The sequence below is a fragment of the Bos javanicus genome, chromosome 12, assembly GCF_032452875.1.
Source record: "Bos javanicus breed banteng chromosome 12, ARS-OSU_banteng_1.0, whole genome shotgun sequence".
Taxonomy (NCBI): domain Eukaryota; kingdom Metazoa; phylum Chordata; class Mammalia; order Artiodactyla; family Bovidae; genus Bos; species Bos javanicus.
The window spans coordinates 77,703,408-77,709,407 of NC_083879.1; positions in this window are offsets into that span (position 1 = coordinate 77,703,408).

Sequence of the window (6,000 nt, forward strand, 5' to 3'; positions counted from 1 at the left end):
AGATAATGACATTTCTGATGAATAGGGCGGGTGATGACTCAAGCAGGAAATGAGAAAAATAACATGGATAAGGATCTTGATTTTCTCCAGGTTGATAAAGTAGCTCAACCAGTTACAAGGCTGTCAGTGACATTTTTGCCTAATTTTCTTCTCGTTTCAAGTCACCACTAGGTAACTGAATCCTTCCTTTCCCCCTTGTTGTTATGAAAACTCTGGCTTCCTGCCTACAATTATGTCATTCTTATTTCTGGAGAATCATTCAAGAGAGTTGGGTAGAATGATCTCACTGAGAATAAATGATGACACGCATTCTATTAGTTTTCTTCTGGCGTTTGCCAAAGTGCACTGTGTCTTTTTCTTTTTTTTTTAGAGCATTTGTTTTATAAAAGGAAGAGATGCTGTCATCTCTAAGGAGTAGCTGATATAGAAAAGGTCTAGGTATAATGTGGAGCTGTTGCAAATGCTGTTATTGTTGCTGTTTTGGTAGCTCTTTTCAAAATTAGCTTTATGTTTAAAAATGTTACTTTTCATAAAACATTTAATATGAAGCAGAATAATAAAGAGACAAAACACTAGAAATTCTACCTCACAATGGTGACCATATTGGTGCACACAGACCTGTATGTACATATATGTACATGGTTTTTAAAAGTATGCTTTATATACTATATATGTACACGGTTTTAATAAATGTATACTATACATTTATACGGAGAAGGCAATGGCACCCCACTCCAGTACTCTTGCCTGGAAAATCCCATGGACGGAGGAGCCTGGTCGGCTGCAGTCCATGGGATCTCTAGGAGTCGGACACGACGGAGCAACTTCACTTTCACTTTTCACTTTCATGCATTGGAGAAGGAAATGGCAACCCACTCCAGTGTTCTTGCCTGGAGAATCCCAGGGACGGGGAAGCCTGGTGGGCTGCCGTCTCTGGGGTCGCACAGAGTCGGACACGACTGAAGTGACTTAGCAGCAGCAGCAGCATACATTTATACATTGGGTTTCCCTTGTAGTTCAGTGGGTAAGGAATCTGCTTGCAATGCAGGAGACCTGGGTTCGATCCCTGGGTTGGGAAGATCCCCTGGAGAAGGAAATGGCAACCCACTCCAGTATTCTTGCCTGGAGAATCCCATGGACAGAGGAGCCTGATGGGCTACAGTCCATGGGGATGCAAGAGTTGGACAGAACTTAGCAACTAAACCACCACCACCATACTATACATATTCTATAACCGACATCATTACTCAATAATTTGTGATGGGCATCTTTCCATTTATGTAAATCTAAGATCTAGAAATCACTTACTATGGTTGGAGATTATCAGGTTGTCCGTACCATAATTTGCTTACTTTCCTTTCGAAGCCCACGTCAGTTGCTTCCAATTTTCATCATTATAAACAAGGCTAAATATCATTATGCCTACATTTTCACATTTTGTGATTATTATATTAAGATAAATTCCTTGAAGTGGGATTGCTAGTGAAAATATACAAAGATTTCTAGAAAGGTTACATCCATTTATATTTCTTGCAACAGTCCATGGAAATCTATTTCTCCATATCTTCCCCAAATATGTTTTACCAATATATTTCATCTTTGCCAGTTTGAGAGGCAAGAAAAGTTTAATTTTATTTCACAAATGTTACAATTATCAATGAACCATGAGTAAGCTGCCCTCATCACTTCTCCTACATTTAAGGCTGAAACAACTCCTTTTCTTTCTTCTCATAATTTATTCTCTCCCCTCTCTTTCTTCCTCTTCTCCTTCCTCTTTTCTGGACTCCTGGTTCTTCTCTCCTTCATCCCTTTGTACAGGAGATAAAATGATCCATGATGAGATTCCCAGTCGTGTTTTTAGATCAATGGAATAGCTGTTTTAAGTCCAGAGAACAAATTACCTCATTGCAGAACTGTGCAACCTGAGTCCATAAAAATAAGCTTTAGCTGATGGTGGAAATGAATTCATCAGTTGATTAACACTTCCGTTAAACATCTATTTTCTGAAAGGCACTGAGCTAGGCGATGGGAAGAAAGAAGAGATACATGAAATGGGTTCTCACTTTAGTTCCTCTCCCATTTTTGTTCTGAGCACCTTGTGTACAATTGTGGTCACCCTCGTCCTAGTGTGTTAATTCAAGCATGTTTGCGGTGCTCCCAGCTTGTCAGCCACTTTAGAAGCAGGCGCCTGTAGGAAACGTCTTTCTTTATACTCTTTCCTTGTTTCTGTTTCCCGGGGCCGTGATAACAAAGTACCACAAACCAGGGGCTTAAAACAATGGAAATATATTCTCTTGTAGTTGTAGAAGCCAGAAGTCCAAAATCAAGGCATTGGCTCCTTCTGAAGCCTCCAGGGGAGGATCCATTGTCGCCTCTTCTGGTTTCTGATGGCTCCAGGCTTTCCTTGGGTTGTAGCAGCATCACTCCAGTCTCTTCCTCTGCCTTCTCATCACCGTCTTTTCCCTCTGTGACTGACTGTATCCAAATGTTCCTCTTCCTACAGCAGGAAGCATTGTAAAGCATTATTCTCCAATAGTAAAATAAAAACGGAAACAAATGTTCCTCTTCTTATAAGGATACCAGTCTTGTTGGATTAGGACCCATCCTACTCCAATATGGGAGCTTCGCTCAGTTGCTTCAGTTGTGTCCAACTCTTTGTGACCCTGTGGACTGTAGCCCACCAGGCTCTTCTGTCTGTGGGATTTCCCAGGCAAGAATGCTGGAGTGAGTTCCATGCCCTCCTCCAGGGGATCTTTCCAACCTAGGGATTGAACCCACATCTCTTTTGTCTCCTCCATTTGCAGGCACATTCTTTACTGCTGAGCCACTCCAGTGTAACCTCATCTTAACCTGATGACATCTGCAAAGACCCTATTCCCTGGTGGCTCAGATGGTAAAGAATCCGCCTGCAATGTGGAAGACCTGGGTTCAATACCTGGGTCGGGAAGATCCTCTGGAGAAAGGAATGGCCACTTACTCCAGTATGCTGCCTGGAGAATTCCAAGAATAGAGGAGCCTTTCGGGCTACAGCCCATAGGATCACAAAGAGTCAGACATGACTGAGCAACTTCCAAATAAATTGCTATTTCCACTTTTGCTATTTCCAAATAAGACCATGTTCACAGGTACGGGGATTAGGATTTCAGCGTGTGTTTGGGGTGGGTGGTCACAATTCAACCCACAACTCCTCTTTTCTTTCTCTTCTTTCTGATTAAACTTCTCCTTCCCATGATATCCTGCTGCTGCTGCTTACTTCCTTCCATTGTTTCTGACTCTTTGCGACCCTAAGGACTGCAGCCCACCAGGCTCCTCTGTCCATGGGATTCTCCAGGCAAGAATACTGGAGTGGGTTGCCATGCCCTCCTCCAGGGGATTTTCCCAACCCAGGGATTGAACCCAAGTCTCCTACATTGCAGGTGGATTCTTTACTGTCTGAGCCACCGGGGAAGTCCAAGAATACTGGAGTGGGTAGCCGATCCCTTCTCCAGGGATTGAACTGGGGTCTCCCGCATTACAGGCGGATTCTTTACCAACTGAGCTACCAGGGTAGCCCCTCCCATTTGTAACTTTCCCATCTTTTCCACACGTCGGAATCCTCCACCTTAAGTCACCTCCACCACAGACCAGCCTCCTTTTCATTTCTCCAGCTGCAAATTGAACCCTATGTCTCTCAGAGGTGATGCTGGCTTCCCTGGAGGTGGGTCCTAGGGGCCCAGAGGTACACGAAGAGGGGAAGAAGTTTAGGCAAGTGTCTTTAGAGTCACAAGTGTCTTAGTAATTGTTTTCTCTCTTCCACCATCCCAACAGTCTCGAACATATCACCCGCTGATAAAAACTCTGAAAGGCAAGAACTGAGAAAAAAAAAGAAAAATAAGGATGAAGACATTCTCCAGATAATTACAGCAGGCAATTAATCTAAGTAAGCCAAGATTATTCAGTCCCTTTCTTAAGACCTGCCAGAATGTTATCAGATTTCCATGAAGTGCAGCAGTGTATTTAAAAAAAAAAAAAAGTAGAAAAAGATTATAGCTCTAAACATTGGCAACAAAACTCATAGTAAATCCATCAACTCCATCTCACTCACTCTCTGCTCCAGCAGGTCCTGCCTTTATCAACAGGAGAGGTTGCAATTGGACAGTACATCATTGGTGCCTAATGCTTGCGTGATTCCTTTTAGACCAACCATCAGAGCTGATTTAAGTGCTAACATATTCATTTTATCAAGCTGAGCCAGCCTCTGGTCTGGAAGAACCAACCCCTCTGGTGTCTTCCCTCAATCACACAACGGCGGGGGTTATGCTCAGATCTTAATGGACACTCGTGTTATCTCTGTTGTTGATGGATGCTCTGTTTTCCTGTGAGTCTCTCCCACAGGAAGGGACATCCGTGGACTTTAGCACCCTGATTTCTGGCATCCTGGGTGGGAAGATGAAGATGGTCATACTGTGGGGACACGTTTCAAGCCACGTCCTGCAGGCTGTGAGCCAACTCCCAGGCAAGTAAGAAAGGCTGCTCTGTTGGTTTGCTGGAGCTGCCAGAGCAGAATACCACAGACTGAGGGGCTTAAACCAGACATTTATTTTCTCATGACTCTGGAGGCTGCAAGTCTGATTAAGGTGTCAGCTACTTTGCTTTTTTCGAGACCTTTCTCCGTGGCTTGCACGCGGCTGCAGACTGTCCTGTGGTCTTTGTGCACGCTGCTGGGGTCTCTGCATGTTCAGATTTCCTTTCCTTTGCCTTTTAAAAAAAATTATTTATTTATTTAGTTTGTGCTGAGTCTTTTGCTGCGTGCAGGCTTTTCTCTAGTTGCAGCGAGCAAGGGCTCCTCTCTAGCTGTGATGTGTGGGCTTCTCTTGTTGCGGAGCACAGACTCTAGGGTGCATGGGCGCAGGAGTTGTGGCTCCTGGGCTCTAGAGCACAGGCTCAATAGTTGTGGCGCACGGGCTAGGTTACTCCATGTCATAAGCAGTCTTCCTGGACCAGGGATCGAACCTGTGTCTCCTGCATTGGTGGGTGGATTCTCAACCACTGAGCCACCAGGGAAGACTCCAAATTTCCTTTGTTATAAGGACACCTGCTGGGCCGCCCGCTCCCCCTTGTACCTCAGACGCCCGTGTCTCTGGCTGAGACCGGAACTGTTCTATTCCCAGACCACTCAGCTGATCACCAGGGCTGGCTGGGTCCACGTCTCTCTTTATGTGCGTGTGTGTGTGTGTGTGTGTGTGTGTGTATGCGCACTCATGTGTTGGCTTGTTGACATTTTTGATCTGAGCTGTGAAACTGGTCAGGATTCGGGCAGGTGGAGATGGGAAGGCCTTGCCTAGTGACTTGGGTAGGATGCCAGGCAGGGAAGTGGGTAAAGCAGGCTCTGTCATCATCCACCCGAATCCTCCCGGGGCCTCCATCTTTTCTCTTCTTCCACCCCACCCCCGCCCCCTATACAAACAGTGGTGTGTTTTGCCTCCAACAGCTCTGTCCCTGGGACTCTGAGAGGCCTGTCCGGGGGTTCCCACAGCAGCTTTGTCCCCTCACACAGAGCTCCCCAAGTCTTCCCTCTGCTCCCCTGTGTCAGAAATCACCCCTCTTCCAGGCTGTTCCCCTCCCCTGTCTAGGTCCCTCAGCAAGTGACCTGCATGTGAATTCTCATCTCATGTGAACCCCACATGAGATGTTAGGAATGTGTGCAGGGAAGAAGCATAGCTCACTTTAACTGCAGAGAAGAAAGGTGAGTCAGGACCATGTTACAGATGGCTTTGAATGCCAGGCAAAGCAGGAAGGAGGCTGGAGGCAATAAGCTGGCTCCAAGGCTATTTTAATTATCCCGAGTTACTGAAGGCTTCAAATAATTTGTAGGATGTGGCAGCAGGCGGTGAGGGACGGGGTGCACGTGAGGGGTTCCGGAAGCTGGATTGGTTGATATGGAAACCGACTCCCAGGATGAGAGAGAAGAAGGCATCAAAACTGATGCCAAGTCCTGAGTCTTAGCGTCTCTGGAGAGAC